The 17,796-nt window shown below is 42.2% G+C and overlaps 1 protein-coding gene across 7 annotated transcripts in view; it reads right to left on the minus strand.

The window, feature by feature from the left end:
* The window catches only part of LOC119655840 (potassium voltage-gated channel protein eag), a 274,252-nt gene extending 261,062 nt beyond the window's left edge, over nt 1-13,190 (minus strand). For all 7 annotated transcript variants that reach the window (XM_038061951.1, XM_038061949.1, XM_038061948.1 and 4 more), the window contains exon 1: nt 12,402-13,190. The gene's annotated coding sequence lies outside the window, so the exon portion shown is untranslated. The remainder of the gene's footprint in view (nt 1-12,401) is intronic.
* Between the last annotated feature and the right edge of the window lie 4,606 nt (nt 13,191-17,796).

Genomic DNA, 17,796 nt, shown 5'->3' on the forward strand with positions numbered 1-17,796 from the left:
TGGGGAAGCAGCGACACCAATCGAAGAGGTGTGTACCTCCTTGAATTGATTCTTAAAAATAAATTAGAAATATATAACTTAGGGAACACTCCAACATTTGTGACCAGCACTAGACAGGAGACACTATACATAACTCTAGGAAATACTCTAATGAACAGGATGGTCAGGAATTGGAGGATGAGCCCTCAATATCTGATCACAGGATAATGAGACTCGACATTGAAGGTAACTCCGGAATAAAAAGAATAATAAGGAATTCCGGGAGAACGGATTGGGAATTCTTTGTAATGCCCTTGAGTAACAACATGGCCCACCTTCAAAGGGACGTTGACATTAGGAGCGAACTGGAACTAGAAACGGTGGTGGAAAACCTCAATGCAGTCGTCATGGACGTTTATGAGGCCAGCTGTCCGGCTAAAACAGTTAAGTCACCAAGGGATGTACCATGGTGAACAGGAACCTGGCCAGAATGAGAACACTGACTGCGTATAACAACGCGATCAGGGAAGCAAAACTGAACAGCTTCAGGGAATTCTGTGAACGAATCGAACAAATCACAGAAGGCTGTAGCCAAAGACGGGGCAATATTCTCAGCCTGTTTGAAGAAGGAAGATGGGGCATTTACCGAGAATCATTTCCCAGGGTCCTACTCCAGTTTCTTTTCAGGGTGGTAAGGGACAGCATAGTCCTGAGATATATGCGAAGAGCATAAAGACGGGCAAAACTGGTCTTTATTCCGAAAGCGTGTAAAAAGGATCCTTTTCACCCTAAATCTTTCAGATGAATTCGCCTAACAACTATATTAGAACTAATGTTTTAAAGCGTAATCCCCTACATCACTGTCAACACGCTTACCGGGCAGGACGGTCAACTGAAACTGCTCTGTAATTTGGTGGGGAGGTAGGAACTGTCCATGTATACACAGAGCTACATTGTCCTAGTTTATCGGAGTACCGATATATCCAGAAGTTGGGTATAATTTTTTTCACCAAATATAGTCTTGTGGGATATCAAGTGAGAGGTCTTGATTAATATCTGAAGCCAGTTCTAATTTTGTGAGTAGTCTGACATGCTAATTGGGAAAGTTCTGCATGCAAACCCTTCATATCTGAAGAGTTGATTTTCCATTCCAAATTTGATCTGCTCGAAACACGAAATTGAAACATTTTGCAATGAAAGCACATGCATTAAATCGTCTTTCAATAAATCCATTTTATTCTGAAACTATTTCCAAATTCAGTCCATAATTCGCATCCCTCTCAACTGGATTTCATAGTATTTGGTTGAAGCGGAACCCCCCAAATAGGGACCACCCGTACCATTTAGCAGTTTAAGTCCACATCATTACAACACCATCATATCCCTGTACGATGGCTAAAAGCAATGAACAAACATAGCTAAAAAACGTATTTCTTCATTCAATTAAATCTTCCCTTTTTCGAAAGCATCCTCTCATACGAGCACATTTGTACACACATAAATCCTTCAGCCATTTATACCCATCTGGGTCTCGTTGTAAATTTCTAGACCGAAAAGTGGTTAGCCCTCACGTTTCAGCTTTTCTCGGTACGGCATAAAGTCTCGTACGTACACCTCTAGCTCTACCCTCTTGCAGCCAGCCCCTAACATGCTATCCAAAGGAGGATTAACATTATTTTTTACTGCACAAGAGATAGGAAAAGCGAATATGTTTCAACGTGTATACAACAATCGTACATGAACTCTTGTGAACGTAGGAAGGATGAATATATGCAGAGATGAGTAAGAAAATCCTTGTCTCGAAGAATCACTGAGAACGTCTTCTTCCATACTTATCCTATGCCGATGGCATGTGCGTAGTTGTTGTGCTCCAATGTTTTCAATCCAACCTGCTTCCGTGCCTGGCAATCGGATAATTTCTCCTGTAAACATCATAGACTTAGGACGTAAACCACTTTGGTTGGGATATAAACATTTTTAAGTGCTCGCTTGCTTGCTCGGCTGCTTGTTGAAGAGGATTCAACCATTACCACCTTCGTCTTTATGTACTGTGAATTTTGTGAGCTGACGTATGTCTGTACATATGTAGGCATATATATAGCAGACATGGAGAAAATAGGGTTATGGTTTGAAGCTAGCAAATCTCAAGTAACTTCACCTGTAACAAGGTTGGCAAAGGGAGATTCGTAAATTTTCTGTGTAACAAGAGAACACTTGTTAGTTTCTTCGAAGACTGTGCGTGTCATATGACGCATTGTACTGGGCTGTAGTGTTTGGCGAAATGGGGCTAGCACGAAAGGGTTCTCAGTGGCCACTTAGAGCTTCGTGTGTAATTCATGTTTTATCTAATTTCAAAGGATATCAGATATGATTGCATTATATTCGGTTTCTTGGTTTTAATTACAACTTCAGGCTGCGAACACTCTTCGGTGACAGTGGTACGACCTCATAAGCATAGTTTAAGGCACATACAAGACTAAATACATAAGGATTCACAAATTAAATCATCTTGAATATCAGTTTCAGTCATATTTCAGAATAGTGCCCTTATATCTCTTACAACCCCACATCCCGTCAGTTTTCGGCATGACTCCTCTAACTATTTACTAGACCAGCCTAAAGCAAGGATCCCGAATGACATCTTGGTTGAAGGACATGTTTCCGATGACAGGCGCCACAACCCAATAATAATAGTTGACAATTTTAACGTTTGTGCCGAGGACGAGGGAAGTCAAAAAATAAATGTAAGAGGCACCATATCTCTCGGAGCAGTTTCACGCCTGAATGCAGTTTTGAAAAATACGGGCAGAGCTAATACTTTTCGGAGGAGGGATATGCTTGTAGGCTCGGCAATAGACCTCACGTTTATTAACAATACTTCATCGAAGGACCTCCAATGGCAGCTAAGCAAGGAATATCCGTAATATGACCATCAGAATATCATCTGCCAAATGAAGTATAGGACAAGAACAAGACAGACCGCAGTAACGGGTTGGGCATCCAGGAAACTCGATAAACAAAAGTTCGAAAAAGTACTATTGCAGGACACGACATCGATGGATAACGCTGAAGAAAAGGTGTTACCAATTTTTGGAAAGTCGCAGAGAGCATATGATGCTTCCATGCGGATTGTATTCAAGAAGCGAATGTGGAATTAAGGCCGGGTGGGCCTATCCAACATGGCGAAAACCGACCTGAATTTGAAGAATTGCGCAACCAATATAGAAAGGCGAAGAAAGAACTGTAAGCAACCATTTCGAGAAGTAAGACTGAGCACTTCAAAAGGTTTGTAAGGAACGAAGAATCAAATGTAAACGCTCACTACATTATTGGCATTATTTTACCCACAACTTCCACGTCAATCGAACCAACCCAGTATTCAGGTAGACTCCAACGATTTCCAGGATAATCACAGAAGAACTACTTGAAGCCGAGAAGGAGGTTTCCAGAAGTAAAGCTTGGACGGTATTCCGCATATAACTCTGTTAGTGGTTGTCGAAACCGTTCCAAATTGGTCCACTTAAACATTTATAATGCTCTTGAAAGATGTGGTTTTCGTAAAGTGTAAATCTCTTGGCGATCCTTCGCTTGCGTGGTAACTATTCAAATGGATCATCTACAATAAGCTTATGCCGATTACAGAAAAGGGATAGATAGGGGATAGATAACCATTTCGGATTATAAAAGGCGAGTCTACTGTCAAAGTGATCAGCAATTGCGGGGACAGGAATGGAGATCAATAAATGATGCACGCTAGTTACTTTCGATGCGAGGAATGCCTTTCCTTAATTGGACAAATTAGATTAAAATAATTGAGGCCATAGCTAAATTAGGTACTCCAAAACATATAGTGTACATCGCGATAGAATTTCTCCTTAAGAGGCTAGAGGCGACAGACTAAAAAAACTATTGGACAACATGTTAAGTTCCACTAGCATCAGTCCCCGTTCCTTCCTGGGGATAATAATGTAGGATGGAATTTTGAGGTTACTGCTTTCCAAATGGATGCAGATGACATCGGAATGACTATCGTGGCACAAGATTTTAAGTAGATCGACATACTCATAAACCAGGCAGTTTTAGAAATGAGATCCTTGCTTGAAGATGCTGGTATCATGCTTGCAAAGCATAAAAAAGCGGTAGTTCTATCTACTATCTCCTAGGCCTAGACCCGATACCACTTGTTGGTAATGATGATTATTACATTCTCCTCCTCCTTCTTTGGGGAGTATAGGGCATCCAGACGGTGGGACTACCCTTCAGTTTCATTATCATCACACTTAATGCAGCAGCAAGACAAACTCAAAACGAACACAAACATCTATGACGACTGGGAGTCGAACCTAGGGCAACGTAACCGGGAGTTAACACCTCCTCAACAAATTTGTCACCACCCTACTTTTTTTGGCGAAATTACAAATCCATATTGCACCCTACACATGGAACCACTTTAAACGTGCGAAAATTACCCTTGAATTCATGAGAGATACATTTTGATATACATTGGCCTCTAACAGAACAATTCTTAAAACAAATTGGGATCAGGGGATATTGACATTCAAAGTCTTGCAAAGGAGCGACAACTCTGACCTATTATAACTTTGTAATAATAGTGTGATTTCCACCAAACTTTGTAGAATCATGCTCGAGTTTTCGTGGAGCTTGGATGAATTTAAGGCGGGCTTTGCAGCCAATTACTAAAAATTATATTAATTTACTATTATTAACTTTATTTGAACATATAGCGGTATGGAGGGTATTTCGGAACCTTGGCACCATATAGTGGCAGCCTCTTGTTTTTTTTCCAGATTCATCGGTTGGGTAATTTCTGAGAATGTGTCCGATAAAGAAATGAAAATGATCCCCCCCCTCCACATTTTTCCCACCTTTCCAATAAATATTAAAATTAAGACCAGCCTCAGAAAGTACTAATCGAGACCTTTCATTTGATACCTACATGAGACTATATTTAGTGAAAAAAATGCCTCTTCCTTAAATTTTAATTAATTAAATTAAATGTCCTCTTCCTTAAATTCAACGTAAAAGGATGTTATCCACTGTATGCGTGAGCGTTGACAGTTCCCATCTTTGCACCAAATTTGGTGTCAATCGATATAACCGTCACCGAGAAAAATGCATGTGAAAGACAGACGGACAGACATGACTGTTTTCGACGCAAGGGGTCGTAGTCCAGTAGTGATTGCTGGTGACTTTAATGTCTGGACCTGTGAGTGGGGTAGCAGAGAAATAAATGGAAGGACCGCAGTCTATTAGACGTTTTTGTACAGTTGGATATAATTCTAACCAACGAAGGCTATGTAAACACCTTTGAGAAAGCAAGGCTTCCTTCAATCGTAGATCTAACTTTTGTCAGCCCTGCACTGGCCCACGCTGATCACCAGGCAATCTTCTTTTGCCCTTGGGTGGAGTCACCGGGCAGAATACCATTATGCCAAAACCGAGAAAGATGTCAGGCTGGTCAGCAATAGCTCTGGGTGAGCAGACCTCCACAGAAGTGTGGGTAGACCAACCTAATAAAACAGGCACCTCTACGGAAAGAGTTGTCCATTTGGCCCAATTCATCGCCATTGCCATGCATAGAAGACCAAACTACTGGTGGAATACTGAACTGGCCAGCCTTCAATCAGCCTGTAACCATGCCAGAAGACCTGCTCAAAGGACAGTAGGCAGAATCGGCCAAGAACAAAAAGACTGTGCCTATAAGGAAGCCCGCAAACCCTTAAGCTTACCATGCAAGGGAGCTCTGTTCGGAAGCGGACGTAAACCCATAGGGGAGCGCTTATAGAATCATGATGGGGCGATTCAGAGGTCGTTCATCTCCGCAAATCATTCTTGTTAAAAATTATCCAGGAATTATTACCTAGCAAGAAGAAAGCACTGACAGCTTCCGGCGACCTCTGAATTGGATGTGACGGCAATACCGCCAGTCATCAGCAACGGGCTGGTGGAAGTCTGCGCTAGAATAGGAGATAACATAGCTTCGGGTCGGGATGGCGTGTCGAATAGGACCGTTAAGCTTGCCGTGAAATCCAGACCGGACATGTTGGCTAAGTTGTTCGCATGACCGAGGGGATATTTCCTGTATCATGGAAGCACAGCAGTTGGTACCACAGCTTAAAACTGGTAAACCTCCAGGTAAGCCAACCTCCTACAAACCTTTTTGCCTTTTGAACACTGTGGGGAAAATGCTAGAGGGACTAATCTACAATAGATTACTCCCAGTTTTTGAGAGCCAAGGAGTCCTCTCATATCGGCAGTATGGGTTCAGTAAAGCCAGATCAACCATTGACGCCATCAAAATGGTTACTGGTTTGGCAAATATTGCGTGGTAATGACCCTGGATGTGAAAAATGCATTCAATTCGCACAATTTGAGGCTAATACGCGAATCTCTGGCGAAGATTAGTATTTTCGCCTATCCTGCAGCTATTGTCAATAGTTATTTACAAAAACGGAGGCTTTGGTATGACACCGATGATGGACCCCAGGAGTACGTTTTCTCTGCTGGTGTCCCACAGGACTCCGTACTGGGCCCATTGCTGTGGAACCTTGAAAACACAAGCGCATGTCTATGTCCCTTCGCTTCCAATGGAATGGCTTTTCAGCGTAAGTTGCGATGAATAGTTGCGATTCAGGATAATCAACTTAGAGTAATTCGCAGGAAGGATTATTTTGTATACCCCACAGCAACGAAGGAATAGCTGGATATTGAACGTGTACTGTTAAATACTATGAATATTCTCATAATAAATATATGGAAGAATTCATTGGTGCCTGATACAATAGGGTCTAGACACGGTAGCTCGACATTTTGACAGAATTGAGTCGAAATCTCTGCGAGTGTGGCACAACATACACAATCGGCAAGACCTACACCTGTCGTTGGAAATTCAAACCGTAAGTTTGAAGCTATTTTGGGGTCACCAAAGAGATGGGACGATTCACCTTAAGGACGATTACGGAATTATTTCAAATGTCTGGAAGTGGATAGCTAGAACCTAACCCCATTCCTAAATGGACGTTGCTTCAAACCTAAGGACTCCCCACATCGCCCGACACGCGAGGTGATTGCAGACTTGTTTTTAATTAACCGAGATTTGCCTCGCACAGAGCGGCGGTGTAAATTGTCCCCGGAGCGCTGTTGTCACCACACATGATATATCAGTCTCAGAAGCAACTAGGAAGCCGATGGAAAAAGTAATGAAGGTGATCCAAAATATGCTGAGCAAGGAAAAGCTTCGAAGGAAGGTGGTAAATAACAATACGAGTCGCAATCCGTAACTGAACCTACCTCGCAACATTGTGCCGAAATGGAAATTTCGTGGGGTGAGCATTGGAGAAGGAAGTGGCTTTAATGAGTTGAAATCTCGCACTATCGAATGGCGGGAGCTAACTGTAGCTTTTGAAACTTTGCACCTTCCAATGACTAAACAAACAAACAAAGATAACATCTTGACTACTTTCAAATGATATAGGATGCCCTACACAATTTGGGTCAATCTAACTGCTCCAATTTTTTTTATACTTTCACGCAAAACCTTAAAAAGTGCAACTGACAGGCGATAAGAAAAACTTCCGTAGGAAAAGGATATTATCAAGATTCAAATAATTCTGCAAAAGTTAGCATTAGCAGAGCCCAAGAAGAGGATATAGGATGCCGAGACCATGTTGAATAGCAGAAAATCTTGTAAACGTCATTGATAGCAGACATCCGATTATTGAAAACTTTAACCTTGTCTTTCAACATAAACTATATAATCTGAATTAACCATTTATTAAAAAGGTATTAAGCCTCCTCTTCACTTCCGACTACCTCAAAATTTGGTCAAATTAAATAAATAGAAGTTGAGGATCCCCCATTCTAAATTCACTACCGCATGTAGGAAATGTCCAAAATAACCATCCGGAATGACTGCCCTCAGTGTGCTTTTCCTTCAGTTTGGAGCAGCAGTCCATAACCACACGGTGATTTACAGTGGTCAAGTGTTCCTTCCACCTCTTCAGCTGCTGAGGAGGCGACCGTTGCCCCGATAACATGGAAGTTCTGTCGTGATACGTGAAGCTTCCAAATCATTGCGATCTTTCACTTCCCTGTACAACACAATTACTAATTCCTTTTGCATCCTCTCTCCCTGGATAAGAAAACTGTAGGTACGTGGAAATGTTGAGTAAAAATGAGATGCAGGATAGTACACTTGTATTGATAATGTAGTTTGGAACCAGATATCCGTTCTGTATGATTGAATTTTAGGTAAGGACTTTCTACGGGGGCGGGCAATTATTAATTGTATTGCCAGAATTTTGGCGGTGTCAGGAAGAGCTTGCAATCAGGTGGGCATCCACCATATTGGAGGACAGAAGAAGTTACTAATGACGACGAAGGGGAAATATTCCAGTCGTTATTTGTGGAAAATTGGGACGTGTTTCCTCAGTAGTAGGTAAGGACACGCAAGAAGCTGTCTATCCAGCGGTGAAGGGGCTGCATGATAAGTTATGGAAACCATGGATGCGGGAGAGAGAAAAAGACCGTAACAGTTTAGTTTCAGGACTCAGGACTCAAGGCAAGTTGACATAAGGTTAGATCCTAGAGAGGAAAGGTTCGGGGAACCGCCCGTATCATTAAAGTCGTCCCGAGTTTGCCTTCAGCAGTAGCGAAATCCCGGAATGGGACCGTATTTGATTGGCATAATCAACGTGAATGAGGAGCAAATTAATCTTCGGAATTTTAGGCCTGAATTTGTCCATTTGACAGACTAAACTTTGGCGGTCGAGGGGAGGAGGAATCGACAAGTTAACAGGAGGAGACATAGGCAGTTAAAACAGATCCCAGAGTTATCGGACACCCTTAACCAGGAAGAGAAGGATAACTTTACTCAGCTGTGGCTGGAGTATCATGGTATATTTCTACTTACTGGAGATAAGTTACCATTTACGGGCGTAAAAACGTTTTCGAACCTTTTTTTGGGAGGTGAAGAAAAGTGGATGAACTTGGGAATTCAAGATACTTTTCGACACTTGACTTAGCGCAAGGAAATCACCAGATTCCTGTCGATCAGGAGGGTAAAGAGAGCATTCAGTTTTATGTACCATCACCTACAGTTTAAAAGGTTACCTTTCGGTATTAAAACAGCACCGGCATTTTTACAGTCTTCGCTGAACACGGCTACAGGGTGTAAAATTCTTGGTGTACTTAGATGGTGTGGTTATTTTCTATAAAAACTTGGATGAGCACAATCCAAAATTGAGGGAGATATTTCAGCCGCCGAAGTTTCAGTTGCTGAGGAAAGAGGTGACTTACCTGGGACACGTTTACTGTGAGGATGAAATTAGACTCGATCTCAAACAGACAGAAAAGCTATATTAACCACATTGCCTCCTATAGGGAGCACATCTCAACGCCCTGATCCAATTGGATTGTCGCGCCAAGGATTATTATTATTATTAAAAAAACCCCTAGTCAGCCAAGTCATTCCTTAGGTTGAGTAATTACTATCGAAGGTTTGTACCTGGATTCGCGAACATTTCAGTTCCTATTAATCGTTTAATGAGACAAGATGTGAAATTTATTGAGGATGAGGAGTGGGAGAATCCCTTTGGTCGATTGAAAAGGAAAGGTTTTGCCTCCGGTTTGGCCTATCCTCAATTTGATAATGCGTTTGCTTTGGTGACAGATGGTAGAAGTGAGGCTCTGGGTGCGGTATTGGGGCAATAAGGAGGACAGTGGCATGCTCGAGCCGAATGCTGCACCAGACGGAAAAGCATTACTCGACCTCAGGACGGGAACATTTGGCACTGACATGGGCAACCGCTATTATTAGAGAGACCATTTAAGGTAATTACGGATTACAAATCGTTGAAGGGAGTGCTAAGGGCTAGTCGGATGTTTCGTCTCTAAAACGAAAATTGCCCGAGTATGAGCATGAGCTATTATATAGCCTTGACCGTATGATAAGGAATTCGGATGCCTTGAGTAGAGCGATTCAGTAGGAGTAGTCAACGGGGACTAGCTCTAGTTGTCTAGTGGGCAACGCGGTTAAAAGAGATAAAGGAGAATAACTCGTCGACAATAAAATGCCGGACAATGAGGAGTAGTAGAGGCGTTCTCAGGTTACAGAGAAACAAAACGTGGGAGAAATGAAGATTACGGAGGAAAGGGTATTAGTCTTTAGAGACTATCATGATTTAAGGTTTGGAGGCCACTTTGTCGCCAGCAAAAAGCTTACTAGAGTCAGGAAGTTTTTCAGGTGGAAGGGAATGAAACAACACGTCCAGCGATATTCGACTCAATGTTTGAAGTGCCAGGAGAACAAGATTCATCGGCAAACAAGAATGTCGTTAATGGTCGCTTCAGTGTCAGATAAGCCATATGATATATATCGATTTCGTGGGGCCGTTGCCTGAAACTATGAAGAGTAACAAGTATGTTCTTTCGATGGTGGACGAGTTGAGGAGAGTTGTGAGTTTCGTCAACACACTGGCCAAGATGTTGTTTAATGAAATAATTAGTCGCTATTTTTTGCCACGGGCCATTGTGATCGATCAAGGAGCAAAGTTCACCGGTTAGGTTCTCAAACCTTCGCACAAGCTTTCAAATGCAAAGAAGCTGCAAATGATGGCATATCATCCGCAATCTGATGATGAGGAAAGGCAGCATTCGACCTATTTAAGATGTTTTGCGGATGATACACTGCGAAATCGAGACGAATACCCTAGGACGACGGCTCACAAGCATAATAACACGCTACACTCCGGAATGGTGTTTTGTCTTATGTGTCCACAGCTGAACCAAAGCGTCCTTTTCCATACTTATTCATTTTACCCCCGTTGGCCAGTACTACGTGTAATTGGAAGAAAAATAAACCATATTTCCTTGGGTTTTGCGTCAGGTAGTCGGAGAACAGGCTGCCAAAATACGCTGCGTCGTGGTGGACATTCATATTTCACCTCCCTCAATCTAATTTGTGATCCTTACATCATTACAAAAACTCTTCCTGATTTCACTTCGGAAGTATTTTTCTAATGTAAATTATGAGCGACTCATCAAAGTTTAGCTCGAATTAATTTAAGTTTTCCTTTTCAGTTAACATCTATCTCGGTTCTGGGCAAGCAAGCCACGCTGGATTAACCTAGCAGTGAAAGGAAACGAAGTTGTAAGGATAATCCTGCACTGTTATCGCGTATCCTCGCAACACAATATAAATCAAAAACATGTTCATCAGACTAACTTCCCCAAGGAAGCTTAATGTTGGTGGATAGCTAGATAAGGTCGAAAATTGTAATGCTACTGATGGAATCTACCATTGGCGGAAGTGATCAAACGGTTGGTGGTCAAATGAATGGGTCATCCTAGATCTTCTTGGTGAATACCAGTTAAGGATTAGTGTAGCTACTTCAGGATATTTCAAAAGAAGCTAAAGTATATTATCAGAAATCTCCAATGGCCATCTAAAGGCCTTTGGTAAATATGGTAAAGCCAGTAGTCATTTTTTCACCAACTATTTTACTGATACTCGTATCGTTTAATTAGTGAATGCACTTACAGTATGCCATGTTCAAGATTCGCTAGTATCGAGCAATACCCATGTCAACCCCAATTTGACTTTGGTTTGGAGTATCCTCCATTTCGCCTGCATTTAGAGAAAACCTCATTTAAATCCAACTTCGCTTTTCCAAAATTTGCATAAACCCGTACCCAACCTCCAAAAAAAACTCAACAATAAACTATCAGAAACTTTCATTGCCAGAAACGAAAAAGTCATGTGGAAATACAAGCAAAAGTAATAGCTATTATCCAGCAAAATGTAACAACCTTAAAATCCCCGTTCCAGTCTTGAAGGTGCAATGGAAAAAAGGATTTTCCGTTTTACTAACACCACCAACAACAACACAAATGCGTTAAAGCCGACAACATTGGTACACTAAAGGATCTATTACTCCCGGCAATTTGTAGACAGGAGGGTGAGTGAAATTCCTTATCCTTAAGCCTTGACTAAGAACATTTAGGGTAGACACATGAACTTTCGGGTTGTATGTTGAATTTCAAGGAATGGAGGATGGAGTAAAAGTTTATTTACTATATATCAAGTTATATATCATGCATGAATGTCCTATATGTTGCACTGTAGGGAAAGGCACGAATTCTCCCAAGAACTCAACGGGGCGCATGTGTGAGAAAGTCGTTACTCCTGAACGGCTTTTTTTGCTTCTGTGTGCAACGAGTAGTGTCGGAAAATGGGTATACGGTAGGTTCTTATACGATATATGATGTGTAGGGGCACCACTAGCAAATTTTCACATTCTTGTCCTTCTTTTCGTCCGACTCACTTAGTTTGCGCAAAGAAAGAAGGAGTCGTATAAATTTCCTAGTTCATTTTGAGCATGAAAACTTCATAAAAATCTTACTCTGTTTATCCTTGCGGCATGCAGACCTTCGTCACACCGTTCAGACCTGCACTATGACTCGTTGCAGCGATATTCCTTGCAGGACGAGACACTCCACTGTCGATTATTCACAATGCACACGGCAGCACTTTATTACTCTGCTAACCCACTATCGACCGACTACAATAAAAACTATACACTTCGCCATCCTTCGTTTTCCATGCCTTTCCAATCCGCACTGTGCACGTTATAAATTTTTTATTATGTTTCTCGGCTTACGATGATTCGTAATTTCAATTATTCAAATTAAATTTCAGTGCCGCAATACGATCCCACCAGAGTAGGTCAATCCTTTTTTCACGTAATCAAGTTGACCTCATAACAACTTCCAAGGATTGTACACAATCGACTCCAACTCAGCAGCGATGCAACGCCAAATTCACAGAATTACGGCCCAGCGAACTCCACTTCTCCTTAAACAATAACGCACCACTTTGCTTTCCAGATTTCAAGAAGGAAAATCCCGAGCAGAAATCAAACACAAAGCGAATTGACCCGAAAGGAAACACACAAAAAATTAGGAGGAAAAACTAGGATTTCTCAGATCAGCGGTTTCGACGACAAGCAACAGTATCTTGGTATGTCTCCAAGGAGGTCGGAAACTGAGAAGTTTCCGCTTTAAGATTTCTTCCTTTCCAGTGAAATGTTTGAATTGAAATCTAATAACTTTCCTTTCTTTGCTTGTTGATTGCAGAAAAAATTGTTTTGATTTCGGTTATATGTGAACGGTTTTCGTTGCTGCGCCCTCGAACACTGACTAATCCTGTAACTCGTTATGTTTTGCTCGAATGGGGTTGTTCGGTTCATACAATACGGAAAAGCCCCACCGCAACAGTAATGCTGTTAGGCGCCATGCGCGCCTATTTTCCCCTATTTCAGGTGTTAATAAAATTAAATGATGAAAAACCGATTAATCTTTCAAAAACATCCAGTATTTTTGCAGCTAAAAGGTCCTCAGAATAGAAAAACCAATTTCCCGAATTTCAACGATTTTCCTTCAGATTTTCTCACAAACCTTTTCGAAAAAACTTTCGTTACTTAAAAATTTGGTACGTCATTGGCAACTACTGCCATCTATCCGCCAATTTTCCACATGGAAATTGAAGGGAAATTTGTAGGCGCATGCGAGAGATTTTCCTTGTCAGCTGACTCTAATCCCGGGAACTGGATATTCTCTCGATTCTCTCTGTTTTCATCCCTCACACATCGGCAGCATGTGACCGAATTTTAAAGTTTCATCCACTTTCTCTCGCACTCTCTTTGAAATATAGGTGAAAGGGTGACTTTCTTGGAGGGTGGAAAAATATTCAACTCACCCCATGGTGGACTGAAGAAAGAAAATTCAGGGGTACGAAACTGCTTAAGCTGCAGTTGGTCACTTTAATGGCATTAGTCCACATAATTGCACGTTTTTTTTGGAAAATTTTCCTTTACAGTTCTTTCAACAGCTCCAGATACAGTTAGACCACAGAAAATACAATTGAGAAAGTTAAATAGACAGGGATCCGACGACATTGCTATCGGTATTGGATCGTAGGTACGACCCAATAAACCCTTCTTTAGCGGAAAGCTGTTAAGGACTTGGAAGTCAAAAAGTGCCTACCCCAATCCGAAATGTTATGTGAACCATTCCTATTGGATTTTTTGCAGTCGAAGATAATATGCTGTATTCGAATAGAATTTTGATGATGTCTACCTCCCTGAGTAGATAAATCAGACACTACCATGCTACTGGGCAGACGCCCTATTCACCCGTGTACTAGCGGCAATCTAATGAGTATGACCAAGACAATACTAATCAGAAACTGGTGCATTAGGTGGAGCCACAACTTGGAAAATTTGGAAATCAAGAGACAACACCAAAGAAAGGAGGAGCTGAAAATCAAAACTCACGCTTAGCTTAGATAACATCTGGCTAAGGGCAAAGATAAGGCGTCTGGGTTTGACATAACAAATATTAGGAAGAAAACAGGTCTCAGAGATGTAGGGGGTAAATGGTATCCGTATTATTTGAGGAAAGGTTAAAGACCACTAATAGGACTGACAGAGAGGGAAGCATCGGAGATGAAACCGATATTCGGTTTAAACTTGCCTTCGTAAGGTTCCTCCCAGTTCTACACGAAAGTTCACCAATTCAGGATACTTAAATAGTGGCCAATTCCCCTCCATCGCTTTATCTAGGGCAGAATCTATCATCTCTCTATTTCTCACCGAAGATGTTCCCCATATAGACTTTCCAGGCTGAATCATCTTCACCCATAAGGATTAGATCACTCGGCCAACCAGGATATTGAGTCGGACTTTTTCTTTATCGCTTGTACATTTGTTCGTTGCCTAATAACCGGATCGTCCATTCTACTGTAGAGACCAAAATTCTTCGGAAGATTCTCTTCTAAAACGCCGTCAACAACTCGAAATTTTACTTGCTAAGAAGTCTAGTCTCTAAGGAATACATGACGACGGACAACAATAAGACATTTCGGGTTTGGTAGTTTTTACAAGCTGAAGTAGGCTCTATTGGTCGCCAACAACTGTCCAAAGATTGAGTTATTAGCACTGTATCAGCTCTGTGAGTTTAGGCTAAAAAATGCACTCAAGGTCTTCTCCGCTTGTTGTATAAGGTCTGTAAATTTCGAAACTTTACTGCTACCGATACAACAGCACGAATAATGGGTGACCCATCTGAATTAACGCCGAAAATCCTGGTTATCGAAAACGGACTACATATGGGATGTAGTCAGGTCCCTCGACAGCAGTATCAACGGTCCTAAAAATGCTCGCTTTCTACAACTCGAGTCAGAATTCTAACAATTAAAGCTGGATATTCTGAGCCTCAGTATTCCTCTTCCTTTTTCTACACTAACAAATCACCCGAATCCGATGTCAGATTGTTACTAACGAGCACCACAAGGCACGCTAGCTTGACGAGGGAACGGGTTTATGATGGGTTTCTGACTACAAGATTCCGGTCCAGATTAAGTAGCATCACAATTGTGCAGTGCTACGAGCCAATGGGTACTTCCGATATAATGGAGAAACATCCTTTCTATGAGGAATTACACGCAGGTAGGAGAGGCTTCTCAAAGGTGACATTGTGATCAATTTTAACAAAACCTAGCTTAGACATGTGATGGGAAAACGCGTAACGTAACGTAACAATAATAGTGATAAGTTCGTGGGTTTCGGCAGCTCCACCAGTTCGTCATTGGTAGCACATTGTACAAGTACAAAGCTTGCCATAAGGTCAGTTTTGTTTCAACTGATCGACATCATGCGAGAAAACAGATGAACCTCTTTGTTATCACCAGAATATTTAGAAATTTTCTCTGGATGCTGTTAAGAAGAGAGGTCCTGACATCGGCCTCAAAAGCATCTGATGGTCACTTTCGTTCACTTGCGTGTTGCGTACGCTACTCCTTGCAGACTTGGAAAGCTGCAACCCCTCAAGTTCAAAATCGACCACTTTTATGATTCAGATGTCGCTTGGTAGTGGAAGAACTATCTAACTAATTGGAGGCCAAATACTCTGTGTAATTTGCCCGAAAATATCGATGAGCCGCCAACAAAAATGCCCTTTTCTCGAGTGCTAAGCAGGTGTTCAGGAGCGTCCCGAAGAGGCAGCGCAAAATCTGGCTGACTGCAGAATCGATGAATGGGAAGGACTGACGACTCTTCCGGCCGCTGCGAGTGATGGTAGGCGTAATGAGTTCGAGCTCCGGTAACGTTGGAAATATCGGGAAGTTCAACGTAGTGCCCGCTTTGATAAAAGGGAATTTGTTATTATGCTGGGCAGTCCAGCTGAAGTTGCTACAGAACGCAATGATTTCAGAAGTGCATACCGCATCACAAAATCGTAAATCTTTCGATGGTCTTGTGAAGGACGTTAACGATGTAGAAATATTTCACTATGGCGGCACATCGGACGCAAGAGTCGTCGGCTGCATTGCTGGTGGTAAAGTCACCTTCATCGACGCCCTGAACTGCCGCCGACTCAGCTGACGACCTGGAACGAGGCTGGCGCGCGCTTACTCCTTCTTCTGGTCAAGACCGCCGCAAGAGCGGATGCATTCTCCTTGTTTTGTCTTCTTTTCAACTTGTCGAGTGTTTTCAATATCGAATCCGTCATAAACTCACATTCCACAACCAAGGTGTGAAAAGTGCCAAAGGCGCTAAGCGTCGACGCTAAAATGCTGATCCAATTGGTAACTGGAAATAAAACCCCATCTTCTGAGTGAAGTGTTTTGTGACTGCTGGTTGGATCGTGATCGCATCCCCTTGCCTTGTCTCAAATCGCAGCCCCTCCAAATGCAACTTCAAGGAGTTTCCTATCTTCAGTTTACTCTACCAGACCTCATACAAGGAACCTAGGCCACTTATTCCGGCCGATTTTCGCAAGGAAGCATTCCACGCAGTACACGATCTTGCGCATCTAGGCATCAATTGAGTCTACTCTTTTCTGGGAATTAGGCAAACTCCTGAGTTTCAAACGTCACAGAGCCACCGCATACCACCTCAGTCCAATAGGACACTGGAATGTTGGTACCGAACAATAAAAGCCGCCTTGATGGCTCGCGACGATCGGTCGCGGTCACAGCCCTTACCTTTCGTTCTCTTCGGCCTTCGCACAGCTCACCGAGAGGAGTTTGCGACCAGCTTCGCGGAGAGGATGTACGAAAATCTTGGAAATCCAAGACAATTCCCGGTAGTTTAGAAGAAAGGGTTGATTGTTTGAATTCCAAAGAGGGGCCCGTTTTGAGTGTAACAAGTGGATGCGTATCTGGGTGCACCCTGGTGTCATAAGCGAAAGTAAGCCTGGAATGTGTCAAAAAAACCCTCCGCAGAGAGCAGACTACGTTTCTTTCCGGAATGTCCTACGTGAGCCCCTGCTGATCATTTTAAAACAGTTCGTCGAGTTTAGAAATTCTCTCCATCTTCTCTGCACTCACTTTCAAAGTGCTGTTCCCATATCGCAACTTATGGATCACGCCGGCGCGAGACAATCTCCTGTGTTGAGATAGTTGCATTTGCAGACAAAATAGCTGAAGTAGATGTGCCACTATTAATGAACCGAATGGAATCACGTTCAGTAACGCTATCAATAGGATCAAGCTGCCCACATCAGTTCGACGTTACTAACCTCCTTCTCCTAATTCATAGCTATTAGGCTTATTCCAAGTTTGGTGAAAGAGTGTAGTTCAGGTGTTTGAGGAAACATATCATGATCTATTGAAGTCCTTCAATTCATCGACCAAGAGAGTAGCCGTGGATAATGAAAATGAATATTGCCGGTGACAAAACGTAGCTTTGTTGTATTCCAGTTTGCACTTCAATAATAATAATAATTGTCGGTGCCACA

The sequence above is a fragment of the Hermetia illucens genome, chromosome 4 (assembly GCF_905115235.1).
Source record: "Hermetia illucens chromosome 4, iHerIll2.2.curated.20191125, whole genome shotgun sequence".
NCBI lineage: Eukaryota > Metazoa > Arthropoda > Insecta > Diptera > Stratiomyidae > Hermetia > Hermetia illucens.